Source organism: Chlamydotis macqueenii, chromosome 2, assembly GCF_036417535.1.
Source record: "Chlamydotis macqueenii isolate bChlMac1 chromosome 2, bChlMac1.mat, whole genome shotgun sequence".
NCBI classification, from domain to species: Eukaryota; Metazoa; Chordata; class Aves; order Otidiformes; family Otididae; genus Chlamydotis; species Chlamydotis macqueenii.
In genome coordinates this window covers 131,431,131-131,446,008 of record NC_141557.1, presented here as the reverse complement: position 1 = coordinate 131,446,008, position 14,878 = coordinate 131,431,131, and the positions used below count along the sequence as shown (strand labels likewise).

The following is a 14,878-nucleotide window of genomic DNA, read 5'->3' as shown; positions in this document are numbered from 1 at the left end:
ACTCTTACAATGAAATCTCCTGAGGCTGATCAGCTCTCCTTCACTGTCAGGATAGGATTTGCCTCTTTGTTTTCTATCCTGAGGAGCAACGGGAAAGTATACACAATGGCCATAACGCTATTATAGGCTTTGGAATTTTTAATTTAATTGTAATGGTGAAGAACTGTTGCATTACTCTCCTGTCTTCTTTCCACAGCTTTAATGAAACCACTGCAGCTGTTCTCCTTTTAAAAGCAAGATCAGCAATCTCAGCTTGACAAAGCTACTGTGCAGTACGTTTCTGTCGTTGTTGTTTATTGTTTTAGGAAAATATTGTAATCATTATGCAAGATAGGCCTGTTTCTTAAGCTACCTCTGAAAACAAATTTGGCTTCTTTTTTTTTTTTTCCAGCCACCCTAATTTGCATGTATTTGTTCTAACTGAACATTAACAGCTCACATTGGTGTGACACGAGAACATGAACTGTAATTATCCTTCTAATTCTCGCTTTCATACCATAATTCTACTACTCCACCTGACACTGAAGTTCTGTGGTGATTACTTCATTAGTGATGAAGAATGGCCTAATCAGTTAAAGTATTGCTGGAAAACTCCTGTTTGCCGATACTAGGAGGAGGCACCAACTTTTCCCCTTTCTTTCTTTTTGGAGAAAGGTGCATCTGAATTATAGTGACCCAGTGAACATTAGAGCATTAATCACCTCCCTTTGTCTCATCTATGCAAAGCAGGATTAGAGTTAAAATGATGACTGCTTAATCCCTTTGATTTTCTTTTACTAAATAAATATTAATCTACAAATCAATCAGATCCTGTATTATAACACACACAATATACACTATGAAAGGTTATGTAAATTACACTCAATTTTACAAGCATGTCGCTAATGAAAAGAGCCCCTATGCTTTCCCTTTTCACCCCCAAAATCCCTATTAAATTTCAAAGTTCAAGTTAATAATCCTGCTAAATATAAAGCTGAGCTATTGAATCCATATTCCTTTTTCCTTTAAAGAAATTCACTGCATCAATCATTTTAGGAATTAATAAATCATCTTTACTGTGTTTATTCATATGTCGATACTCCCAATCTGTAAAGCTTTCACCATTTAATCTCTTTAACTCTGGCCAAAGTTAGTTTACATTAGATGTTGTTTTAAACTCACATTAAATAGAAGCAGTTAGAAAATTAATCCTGATTGTCTTCACGAAAAATCATACTGCCTGGATCTATCACCTGTTCTCAAACACTATGAAAGAGATCATTTGCATTCACAGTTATTAAGAAAATAATTACAGAAATGCAGGTTTTTGCTTCATTAATCCTAAGTCTAATTTGACAAAAATGTAACATCAACATAAGTAGGTATACTAAAAACAATGATGTAAAATAGAGTAGCATAATCTTTTAAAGTGTGAATTTACACAAACTTTCTGATTTTACTGAAGTCCGGTTGTGTACTTTGTCAGCACATTCGGAAGGTAAGACTGAATTGCAAAACTAACAAATAATGACTAGCGAGTCAAAGTGGCTCTACAGTATTCACCTAACCTCTTTGTTATCTCAAAACAAAATGTGAAATAAATGTTACAGTACTTTTTTGTTTGCCTAATACTAATTTGACTGCATGCTAAAAATGTTGCAACTATCTTTCTGAAAGTTATCACAAGGCAGGTAGTTGAGCAAACGTTTCAATTCTCAGGGAGATACTACAACTCCAGATGACGTCAGAAAGAGTCTTGAAGAAAACAAAAAAATAAAGACTCATGCATTTGTGTATATTTACAAGGTGCAAGACTCTTCCAATTATGCATGTGAAGAAAAAAAAAACAATTGTGAGTATTGTAAGTCATGTTAAACATTTAACTATTACTCTGTATTAAAATCAGCCTGGTCAGTGAAAATACAGGATGTTTTTTAAACAGTTTAGTTATTAATAAAGCATTTGTTTTTTCTAGAATATTATCATGGCAAATTTGTTTTGTATTGCCAAGATCAGCTGGGCATTTTGTTTTTATTATGCATAGTCTTTTGTCATTTTTTTTGCTCTGGAAGTTAATTTGACTGCTGTGCATAAGTGAAGTGAGCAATTCAGTAATTAACTTTTGTGTTTTAAAATGTATGAACTTTAATTAGATTTCATTATAAACAAACAAATGTCAACCATAATTATAAGCTCCTTGGTTTAACCACATATTATCCCTTTTCAAACAAACTTGATGTCAGACAAATTAAAATCAAGCAGCCAGCAATTTTGAGTTGAATTTTACATGATCTGCCAGTAACCTGATTACTTTAACTTCAATATCATTACAGGAAAAGTATTTCAGGAAAAATAATTACAAGAATTCCAACAGGAGACAAGCTTAATTGTATTGATTCAAAAGATGCATGTATATAGGAACCATGCTGAAGGAATAATGTTATCTTAAATCTACAGTTACTATTAAAATGATATTGTCTGGCATGAAAAAGGCAATTTGAGATTGGTGTCTGGAAAAGCAGAGATACAAAACTAACTGAAATAATTATCTTTACCCCATTATACTTTAAGCAACAAAATATCAATGTGGAACAACTTCAAGGCATGAAGGTTTGCAGGTTTATTTACTGACTGGTGTATCTATTAGTACCAGGAACAAGTGGAGCTGTCAGGACATAATGAAGGTAAATGATTAGTTAGCACAGAGACTGAGCTCTTCTTCAATGCAATAAGAGTTAATTAAAGTTTACCACCAAACATCAACCAAAGCAGGATGTTGATCAGGTTTCAGCATTAAGTGCAAACAGACAATGGTTGGCAGCAATTAGTGCAGCTATCAAATGACATGCAATGATAATTATACATTTAAAACAGCTAAAGGGCTTGTGGATTAAGGGAAGAATCTCATCAGCTTCTTTGACTATATACAGTCAAAGTGCAGGAAACAGGTATCAGATATTTCACTTCAGTACTGTAAATCAATAGAATTAAACAAAACAACACCAAAAAAAAACCAAAAAACGGTTGTACAAGCATATTATCTGAAAGGACAATTCACTGTACATGAAATGGAAGAAATCTGCAGACGACTCCTAACAAAGATAAGTGCTAGTTAGATTAAATAAATTACTTTGCTGCTGCCACTCACACTGACAGGCATAAACAGAGAAGTGTTTGGGGTTTAAAGGCTAGTGGCTGCAGCTTTATTACACGTTTCTATGCCAGACTTGAGGTTACCTGGTACCTTTGTCCCTGTGGCCACGTTCATAGCACGAGAAGGCCCAGAAAGACCACGGGCCTGAAGCCCGAGACCACAAAAGGGAGTCTCACATGCCTGCTGCAAGCCTGCTACGAGGAAGCCTGAGCTTACTAGAGGCAATTACCTGGTATGTGAGCCACAGCCTAAGGCTCTGCCATGCAGCCCCTGCTCTCCACCCACTCCCATCAGCATATGTGCTAGTTCTGCCCACTCCCAAACTTATGCCTGAGTTTTTGGGAAAGAAAAAGGAAGCGAGAGCTTTCCACCACAGACAGACACTCCACAACGCACGGTAGCGACGTAGAGATGCTCATCACCCAGAGCACAGCGAGGGCTGGCGCCGTCCTCCGCCATGCTCTGCTCTGTTTCGAAGGCCTTGCATAAAGGTGGCAGCTACCGGATCAGCGCTACAATTGAGCCGGTACCAGACTTAGTTTTCATCTCAGCCTTCCATTAAATCCAAAGGAAAGATTATAAACTTGCAGCAGCACCTCTAATAGCATCACCAGACAAAGGAAAAATTGCTCTCAGCCCAGCACTGGCAGCATGCTGAACCCCCTCAACACAGATCTGTAAAGTCAAAACACCCCCAATCCTGCACTATCAAACACGTGGGAAGTACAGCAAAAGAGGTAAATATCCCTTGCGCAGGCAAATAGCCATTATTAACTGAGGTAGCCAGGCAGACAATTATCTACACACATCTATTATTCAGACAATTCCTCAGTAACCGCTCCACGCACTGGAGATGGAATAACTCACTCTCGCTCACCCTTCTCGGGCTGGCATAGTGCAGGTACTGGGATTGCCTGGTTGAACACCTACACAGATCTGCAGCAGCTGAATAGGTCTGGCAAGTAGGATCTCCACCTCAAAGAAATCAAGATTTCTTCAGCATTTGTATGGACAATGTAGTGGCAAAAGCACCGTGCACTTTCTAGGTATGTAACAGGAAGCAAGACGAGGCTTAACCAAAAGACAAGTAGCAGTTTTCCAAGAAAGCTAAGCTGTGACAAATTAAAACCCGATGATGAGAGGGGCAAAGGGGTTAGACAGTAGGACTCATTGCTGCAGGATACTGTTCAGATCGTGAACTCACCAAGGATAAAAAAGAGAATAGAAACTGGCTGCCAAAAGTATCCAGAATTATTGTAATGAATGTGAACACACACACACATTTAAAAAAAAATATATTGTAAGGGATATTAAATCTTGCTCTTCAGAGATCTGAAAAATTTACATTTGCAATCACGGCAAGGCAGGCATATACAATAGTTTATCCCACATCTGCCTACTGTGATATTCTTCAGAAGCCCCTTGTACAGACTAGTCAAAGAGAGAAGAGGCCAGCCACATCAGAGTCCCAGTTTGACAGTCACTATGTTCCTACAATATGAATTATACCTCCTGAGTAAAGAAGTGTCTACAGCAGGGAGATTGCCCTTAGCCTGTATTTTAACTAACCCATGCAAAAAGATCACCAACATCAGTTCATATTAAATATGTTGTATTAATTTCCACTGTGTCAAATTCAGAAAACCTTCTTTTAAGATTATGAAGACTATATTTGTTTCAAATGTCCTTTTTTTTTTTCCTGGAAGCAAACCCACGTACATATGCAAAATGAATTAAGACGGAGTTTGTTATAATGTTGGCTATCAATTGTGATTTTTGTTGGAATGTGTGTACATTCATATTGCTAAAATTATTTTAATAAAATGCCTTACTGTTTTGCATAGTTCCTGGGCTGCAGCCTAGAGCAGTTCTACAGATTTTTTTTTTTTTCCCCTAACAAACCTCATTTTCCCAACTAATTCTGTTATGCTAGGGATTTGTGCACAGAGTTGGCTAATCCCAGTATTTCCCTAGAGCTGCATCTAAGCTATGGCCCACTCCCAGCACAAAAGTGTCTCCAAAAGCCCTTTCGCCCCCTTCAGCACTGATACACTCATTGGTCCTGACATTTTCACTTCAGCCATGACAAATGAGCTGATGGCTGTGATCAGATTGCACACGAGGACTGCTTTATCAAAGACGTATCATTAACTCTCATCACTGTCTTCCATTATGACTCTTTTGGTCAAATCTGTTGTGAAAATGCAAGTCAGTTTAAAAACATAACAACAAACAAACTTCATTAAAAAGCAGAAAAGAAAACCAGACTCAGACGGGATCAGAAAGAGACTAGCGTTAACTAAATGTTTCTCTGGGGATTTAAGTAACTGTACTCAACCTCTGCCCCAGTGCAAACATGGCAGTTGACCGTCTTCGAAAGGTCCCTTCCCCCATCGCGGACTGCTAGCACTACTTTGCCTTTTTTAGAGAAACCAAAATAAAGCAGCAGCAATCAAATATGCCTAAAAACGAAGTCAGCCTTTTCCTTTTCTTTTTTTTTTTTGTCTCTGAACTACTTCATGTTTCTGTGCGTCTGCTTTTATAAAAATAAATTTCTCAAATGAATCCCTTAAAGAATATAAAATTTTCGCTTGAATCGCAGCCACATAATCGTACTGCTTTCTGACTCACATTAAAAACACCAGCATAAAGCGCTGTCTGAAACGGAAATCTCTCAGTTCGCTATGAATACTGCAACCTTTCTGTCAAGTTAGAACCTAAGTTCCAGTTACACAGTTCTTGTTACATCTAGAGGGTTTACAAAGTATATATTTGTAGTAACCTCTTCTAGCAATTCATCTGAGAATACACATCTAGCAGAGTCAACTGTAACACAACAGATCTTGGGAATGGAGGTCATGCTTTGAGATAAAGTGCTATTCACTTTTGGACCATGCAAGAAGCTCTTTATTCCTGTTCTTATTGGCATCAGTTCCCCCTTACCAGAGCAAGAACAAAGCCAAGTGCTCGTGTGAGGTTTATGAATAAATCAGAGGTGAGCCACTTTAAGTGCTGCCCATGATTTCCTTGTTGACAGTGAGCACTTAAACAGGCTTCTATGACCAGCAACTCCTGGCAAACCTTAATGGCTCCTAATCTGTACCCTGCTTCATTTCAGGAAAGAAATGACCCACCCCAGTTTTTCTCAAGTCTTCACGTTTCGGGCAACTACTGTCCCACCTTCCTAGAAATTCACGTTCGGGGACTGTCCCGTTTCAGTACCAAGTTTTCACATAACACACAACATAAAAATCACCATTTTCTTCCTAGAAAACAAATGACAGCTAATAAAATATTATTACACTGTGCAGTCTAAGTAATTCCCAGACAAACCATTACACAATTCAGCGTTTGTTTAAATTGCATAGATTTTTAAATGAACCTAAAAGATTTCTAATATATTTGCCTCCAATTATTAAAATCATGTATCCCTTCTGCACAGCTACAGCTGAAACCAGGAGTGTTTATAAATCACTGCCATTGTATGTATTTAAAAAATCCAAGCAGCCTCAAAAAATTATTTTAAAATAATGATAGCACTGAAAAACAAACTGATATCGACCAATGAACTCAGCACTGGGCCGAACAGCTCTGGTCCAGAAACATTAACATCCATTTGTGGCGAGACGCTAGGTGTTTCAGTACGTATGTCTTCGATGCACAAAACCACTCAGAGACCTACGCTGTTCAACATTAAAGCGGCAGCCTGCGTGGAGAATACATTTCAACATGGAATGAAATCCTTCATTTTTAAGGTCTCTCTCCTCCCCCCACCTCCTCCCCTTTTTGGACGTGTCACAATCTCCAGATGGCTGAATTGACTCTGTAGTAGCTGAGTTACTGTCAGGCTCCCAGTTTCTGCTATATTTAAATATTAACATTTTTTCTACTCCATTGTCTCTTGTTGCCTTTCCACCCACTCGGCGGCGGGGGGGGAAGTTGTGACCACACCGCTCTGTCCTGTGATTTCAGTGATCACTCCCTGCTGGGCCCTAGCCGAGGTGGGGGCCAAGGGGGCAATGCAGACCCTCCGCTGCTGGAGGTGCCTGAGCAGACGGGCACTTTTCACTGCAAGGGCCTGATCTAAACCCAGGGAAATGGATGAGGCAGCACTGGACTTTGGATGAGGCCCTCAGTGACAACTGGAAACTGTGGCAGTGCTGGGGAAACCATCCCGAGAGAGAGAGAGAGAGGTCCACCAGCTGGACCAGTTGGGACTTCAGACTCCAGTGATGTTCTTCACTGGGGGTGAAATGCCTGGTCCTAGCACGCTGGCTGACAACCCAGTGAGAAATCAGATTTTGCCTCCCTACAGCAATCAGTTGCTGCTGCTGGAAACAGTCCCGGAGCACACAGCTGTGCTGCAGCAGGGTGGCTGGCGGGTGCTTGTGCGCGAGGTGACGCTTCTCACCCCAGAGATGGCTGCACTGCAATGGCAAGGAAAGGGATTGCTTTCCATGAGCAGTTGATACAACTCAAACGAACTGAGGGACTGAGGAGTGACATTTGCCATACAGCTAAATAATTTATTTTAGAAATGTTACATTTTCTTTAATTTAAACCCTCGGTGCTGTAAACAAAATCAATAATCATAATTCAATATTAAAAAGCGTAAAAGGACCAGAGTGAAAACCACAGGAACAAGGAACTACTTTTCACTCAGAACCTTATTCTCTGGCATAGGGAAGGCATATGAATTGTTAGGTATTAAAAAAGGAGAAACTCTTATTTGAAGGTGGACAGTCAGCCATGGTTTCTCACACAGGAAAACCACCTGCATTTGAAACTATAATGTAACACTTGGCAAAGCTGAGGATTTTTTTCTCCCCCTCTCTTCTGGCCCTCAGAATACCAAAAAAAAAAAAAAAACAATGGATCCTCTGCAACAACTGAAGGAAAAGAAGGAAGTTATGTTTTTCTTACTCTTCAAAAAAGAGATTGTTCTGATCCGTTACACTACCATCTTCTGGAACAAATGTGGAAATAACTGGGATTACTCCAGATTTCCATCAGTCCCCCAAACGCTGGAGCACTAACAGTGACAGGTGCCTTGTCATCCCAGATTAGGTGAATTTATAAGGCAGCCTCAATATCAAAACAGGGAGGAGCATGTCTCCCGCAGCCACCGCTCCCAGACCCCCAGCTCTTCTATTACCTGGCAAAAGGAGCAGAACTGACCCCCATCGGCCTCTCTGGAAAACCTCTTTCTTATAGACCCTCCGGTGCCTTCTGCCCTAAGCACATCACCCTTGAAAATGGAAATGGTAGTGCAAAAAGAGGAGATGAGACCTCTTAAATTTGATCTTATGGGATTACTGTCAACCAGTAACTAAAGGCCTGATTCTTTTTCTACTAATATCAAATATGTATGTCTTGCCAGGTTTACACCCATATTACTCCTCTGATTTCAGAGTTATTCTTAATTTAGTTAGGGGTGAATGAGAAGAATCTGGTTCTTTCAGGTTTACACATCCTAGGTACACATCAACACAGGCACACCGTAAGGATTTCTTAGTTTCAGAAGCAGAACGTTCGTCTCTTCAAACACAGTTTTAGATGCACATCTAGTGCATGCATCACTTGTTCTGCAATCGCCGCTGCAGCCTATATGTTTGTTTTCAGAGTCACCATGGTCTATCCTGTACATACAGCCTTTAGTTTGTGAACTGTTGACCTAAAGGACTGTAACACCTTCTTAAGAGCTGGTACAGCCTATGAGGTCACTACAAGTCTACCAGATTTGTCTGTAAAAAGATCCTCGTTTCTGGGCATATTTAAAATTGTTCTCAAAAGTACCAAAAGCAAATAAAATATAATTTGGACAAATTACCTTCTAAAGAGCTTTTTTTTTTTTTTTTTTTAAATTGAAAGCTGATTCTGAGTAGCGTGAAGGTATAAAACAGCATCTTAACATGGCGAGCTCTTATTTTGATCATATAACTTAGTTAAGCCACTCCTCAGAATATTTTGTTTCAGCAGAAAAAGTCAATCCTCAACGAGACTGCCATGTTTCAGTCTGGTACAAACTTTTCTGGTTCAGTTTGGAACTCAGCAGAAGCTGCAGTAACAATGAAAATGCTGGTATAAAAGTGCTGTAAAGTTACTATTTAAAAAAGGAATGGAGTAACATGTATTAAAGACTAAACCTGCTGCCCTTATTTATGCAAAACAAGTTTATCTCTACAGGTCTGCCGAATTCTGCTCTCAATGTGTGTACTACCCCTTCAAAAATGACAACAAATTCCAACAACAACCAAACAGAACCTGCTGGCTTTGTTTTACCTACTAGGTAAAAGCACCCCATATGTGCCTTTTAGTTTCTTCTATCCGTGCATCCGTTTACTTAAACGTATTCTGCATTACATCTTATTCTGTAAAATCTTGAATCCCAGTATCTCAGTGTGCTGGGTTTCTGCCCATTCAGTAAGAATGCAGACATCACATAAGTTATTATTAACCCATGTGTTATCCAGTTCTACAGTGGCTGGAACTTTGCCAGAGACAACACATGGTGCTTGGTTAACAATATTTTAAAATATAAATGAATTTATTTTTCAAATTAACACATTTTTTCTTATGGAAATACACTAATAAGCTGTTCCCAGAATGAAAGAATATCCCTAAGCGTGTTCCTTTAAAAGAAGTTTTAAGGAATTTCATAAAGTTAGCAGTAAAACATTCCTAAACCCCATAGAAGGTCTTTAACATCATTTTTAAAGAGAGAGCTTTTGTGACTTTATTCCTACCAAGTACTTGCTGCATTTACAGTTTTATTTCACTTATCCATAAACAATCCTAATATCTTAGAGGTATCTCTAACTGTTTAAATATTATCAAATCAAGCCCAATGCTGAACTAACCCACATTTACAAGTAAAGTGTTCTGCAAGCAAAAAAAAAAAAAAAAAATCCGCCAAACCAGTTAATATCTAGTCTAACTACCAACAGTTTTCCACAGTAGCTCTAAATCAGTAATTATGTTGACCTGAAAAAAAAAAAAAAAAGAGAGCCTGTTTAATATGCATACATACAAATAATTATTCACACTGCATTTGATTTACATACGTACAAAAGAACCACTTCCCACTTTCAAAAGTGGCTCAACACTTATGGTATTTTAACTGCCCTAATTACTGTTGAGAGAACATAATTAGAAGCACTGATCACATTGTCAACAGCTAACCAGTTGCAGCCCTGGCTGGGGGCCCGATCCTGCTCCAGTAGCAGGCAGTGGGGGCTAGCACTGGCTGCAGGAGGAGAAGGAGGAGGCGGCCGAGGCCCCTCTTCCCACCTGAATCTACGGGAATCCAAACGTTTTCAACAACCTCAACTCCCTGATCCAGTCAGGCCGAAAACCCCACTCCTTTCGTGCGTGTATCAATTTCTATTTCGGTAAGCTTTCTCTATTTTTGAAGCCGAACGGAGAGAGTAATTTTTTCCCCAGCAAGGCTTCTATACCACTTAAACACTTAGCATTGAGTCAGAAATCATAACTTTTTCCAAAAGAGAAATAGTTTAATAATTAAAGCAGATATTGACTAAGCCCCGCTTCCTTGAATACCAAACTTTATTAGATTTATTATGCATCGATGCATAATTTCCATTGGCAACTTCTAAAATAGCTCCTTCTCTCCCTGCTGCCTCCCCTTCTCCCTCTTGCTTTCCCCCCCAAGCAAAGCACTGGGAATCCTCGATACCCAATAGTCAATATTTGGTTTGCCTGTCATGTTCCTGGAGCTCCCCTCCGTACAAACCTGCGCTTCTCATCCTTGCGCGGCACTACTCTCGCACATATTACTTCACACGATGATGGAAACTCGGGGCACCTTTAGCAAGTTGCTGAAATCTGAGCTTCTGCTTGTTTTCTCAAGTCTTGGACAAACATAACTTTAGTGAGAGCTGAACATAGGCATAAAGAAAGAGGAGCCTGCATTTTCATCTTCCTTTCATCTCAGTCATTCAGTCAACCATTCAGTGCCCTATTCAACAGAGCTTTTCATTATGCAAAAAAATGCTAATCCTTTTCCGATGCTTTCACACTTGTATAAACCCCCATTCCTTCGACTGAAAAGCAATTATATCAGTTTACCTTTCTGTCAAAAACAGGATTAATATTCCAATACCAGAATCTCCTTTATTTTCCTATCTTTTGCTTTAGGAAACTAGAGATTATTAGTGGAGGTATTCCTTAGAGCAAGAATACATTATTTTAAATTTGATTATTTTAGCCAAAGCAAGAGGGAGGAGGGGGAGGCAGAGGGGAAAAAAAAAAAAAAAAAAACAACAAAAACCAACCACCACCACCCCCCAAAAAAAAAAAAAAAAAAAAACCAAAACAAAAAAACCCAAAGCTTCAGTTGCTGCGGAAACTCTTTTCAGTGACAGAACTGACCTTCCCTTTGCAGAGGCCTGAATAGAATGAGCCTCACTCTGGTCTATTAATCAGAAACAAATTATGAAAGAATGTGGCTGGACTGGTTGACACTATCCTGTCTTGGGAGACTCAGTAACAGCCTAGTAACAATGTCCTCTTCATGGGTAATGAACAGCCATGACAAATGGGGCAGAGAAACTATTTATTTGCATATGCAAATTCTCACACAAGGGAAACATGTACAAACAAGTGTCATTGTAAGGTGGATTAGGCAAACAACGCTTTCTTTTTAGGACATTCTGCAGCCCAGAACATTAGTCAGCACAATTAAACCAGTCTCCATGGAGACTAATGAAATTTCACCATGGTATGAGTTAAATTAGATAGCTAGTTATGTGTTTTCACAATCCAACTTGAAATCCATTATTGTTTCAGAACAATACAGCAATTGTGCCTGGCTGATCTTTGCCAGCTCAACAAGCTCCTAAGTTGACAATTTGCATATGTTAATATAATTAAGCACTAATTACATGAAACTTGTACATATTCACATGCACTTTCCCTGGGCGCTTCTCAGTTTGAACCTTGGCCAAGTCTTTAACCCTTTGAATGAATTTGGAGCAGCAGAGCTCTGCCTTCTGGGTACAGCCCTAAGGCAGATGCAGAAAAGCTCTTCATTTATAAACACAAAGCTTAACCTGGCTTCTCATATTTCTATCAACAAGGTTAGAAAACATATTTCTATCTGTTGGGGTAGGGGAAAGGGGTGAGGGGGGGGGTGGGGAAAGCTGGACTGGAAGTTCTTCAGAGACCCAGCTCTGGTACCCTTTTTGCATATAAAAACACACATATTTCCCCACATAACAGGTTACGAACACATGTGTTGCCATTGTCGCAGGTTGTTCAAGACCAGAATTGTCAAAAACTAGACTGAGTTTTACATCAGTCAGAGCCACAAAAATGGGAATGAGAAAAGGAAAAAAGAGCAAGCAGTAACTAATGAGCTTTACATAAATATATGCAGAGGCAATTAAACAGTGTTAATTACTATGACAGCAGTTAATTGAATATAATTAGATATTTTAAGCTACTGACTAAGGCATAGTTAAGATTAATTTTATTGAGATTAATTGTAAATAAGAATAGATTAACTCTGTGTTTTGACAAGCATAAAAAGTAGTTCTGCAAATTAACTAGGAGAGCAGAAACTAGCACAAAAATCATATATTATTTTAATGTCACACCTCAGAATCATCTGCTCAATAAACATGACTTTTAAAACCCAAACAGACAGGAATCTTGAAGAAAAACAAACAGCTTGCAGAGATTAAAGAGCCTTTTGTCCTTTTTCATGTGCATTTCTTTTAGCAGACTAAATTAAGCGAGTCTGGTGTACGTTTTTAGGAAGGAACATTTCACACTGAATGGAAAAAATGTTCTATCACATATGAAATTCATGCAGCTGTGCGGAACTTGGTCCAGATGGTCTAAGACTATAAAACAACACTAAATGATAGACAGTAGGGCCTTCCCAAGATTATGTGATAAAGTCACAACCTCATATTTTGACCTAAATTTTCTGTCATGTATTGTTTCCTTCCAGATCAGATAGCTCCATTTTAATTTTCAACTGGTCCTGAATATTCAATGGAAACTCTTAATCAACATTGCTGATAAGCATCTGAGCAGAAATCATAAAATATTTACAAAACGCCCCTTAGCTTCATTAAAACAATGCTGAATCCGAAGCGCAGAGAACAGTGCCCTGGCTCTCCCCACAATACTAAACTGCTCACACCATTTAGCTCAAATAGGTAAAAATGCCTGGTTTTAAATATGCTTCAAAGAAAATCCAAAACGTATGCTACCAGCAGATTAATTCGTGCATGCTATTTAAGAAAATTAACAACAAGGCTGAAGAATGCTGAACAAATCACTAATAAGAAAGGAGCTTCAATTGATTTTGAAATAAATCAATAGGTGATTAACACAATATTTTTAAAGCAGTAGAATGTATATATATTATAAAAACATATATATTATATTTTCAATACCTTTTTAGCTCTTAATCGAACAAGGACTTTACAACAGTGAGCATGTCCCTATATTGACTATCAGCTCCTTTGGAATGCCTTTAGTCTTTTATAACGAAAATCCAAAAACGGTCTGCGAAACAAGGCTAGGACAAGCCATTCTGCAGTGAAAGATTTTAAATCATCCAGCCTCTTCTAATAGACTTGAGACTTATTGAGGTAGAAACCATAAAAAATGAAGAAGGGAAATTTAATCCCTGAAATATTGATTTGCACATTAATATCATATAGGCAGAGGGCAATTTGGCTTCATGGAAATGACACATTGTCGACCCTTGGTGAAGTCAGAGCCAATCTAACTGCTGAACATGTCTGAATCTCAAGAGTTATTAAGGGCTTCCCTTCTTGCCTTTATGACTTTTCTTCAGCCTAGCAATGCAATCTTAAATGTATTATCTTTAAGAAATAATTGTAAAACCTCAGGGGTTTTCCAGTTAATGGAAGGGAGGCTAAACCACATCAGATTCTGAAATGCAACATTAAACCCTTGCAATCAACAAAACCACCTCAATTCTCATCCATCCAGTGCAGGATCTAATATTGTTATTAGAGATAATCAAATTTCATTGTGTAAATTTAGGCTCATGGTCAGAATGGAAGCAGTAAATTCTGCAATATTAAACAGTGATTTTTCTCGGGCCCCTTTATATGTTCTTTGCTGGTGCACCATCTTCACAAATAAACCTAAACTATTCAAAAATTGAGGAACAAAACCATCTCCCTGTTCTGAAAGACGCACGCAATGCCATTTATCGTCTTCACAGCTTTCCTTTAGTTTTAACCTGATCTAGCAGATAAGTTTCATTTTAGAGAATAATAAAGCAGTATCACTGCATAAACCAAACAGCAGGTACTATTACTGTGACTTACACAGATGGTTTACCTGACCTTTCTTTGTTCCTTGGGTAGGTTTCACTTTTGCAGATTTACGACTTTTCCCTCTATATTTCATTGACTCTCTATGTTCATTATCATAAAAATGAAAACTATTGAATACATGTTTATGTTGACAAAGTCCAAAAAGCCCACGACTAAAGGATAAAGAGATGCTACAAGGCACTGTGTGGATCTCTAGATCGTACACTATAAATATTCAAGCACAGATAGTACGAATAACTGAATAATCCTGGTGAGCCCCAGCTCTGGAGCCAGGTGCAAGAGGTTAAAACAGCTGGCTAGCCATCTTTTATTTTGTGTGCCTTCCTACCGCCTGAAACCGCAAGCCCTGAAAACCAGCAGATATTCCCTCAAGGTTGATCGTCTGATTTTTTTTTTTTCT

The 14,878-nt window shown here is 38.7% G+C and overlaps 1 protein-coding gene across 1 annotated transcript in view; it reads right to left on the bottom strand.

The window, feature by feature from the left end:
* ZFHX4 (zinc finger homeobox 4) overlaps positions 1-14,878 on the bottom strand; it is a 149,655-nt gene that overhangs the window by 131,698 nt on the left and 3,079 nt on the right. The gene's annotated exons all lie outside the window — the stretch shown is intronic.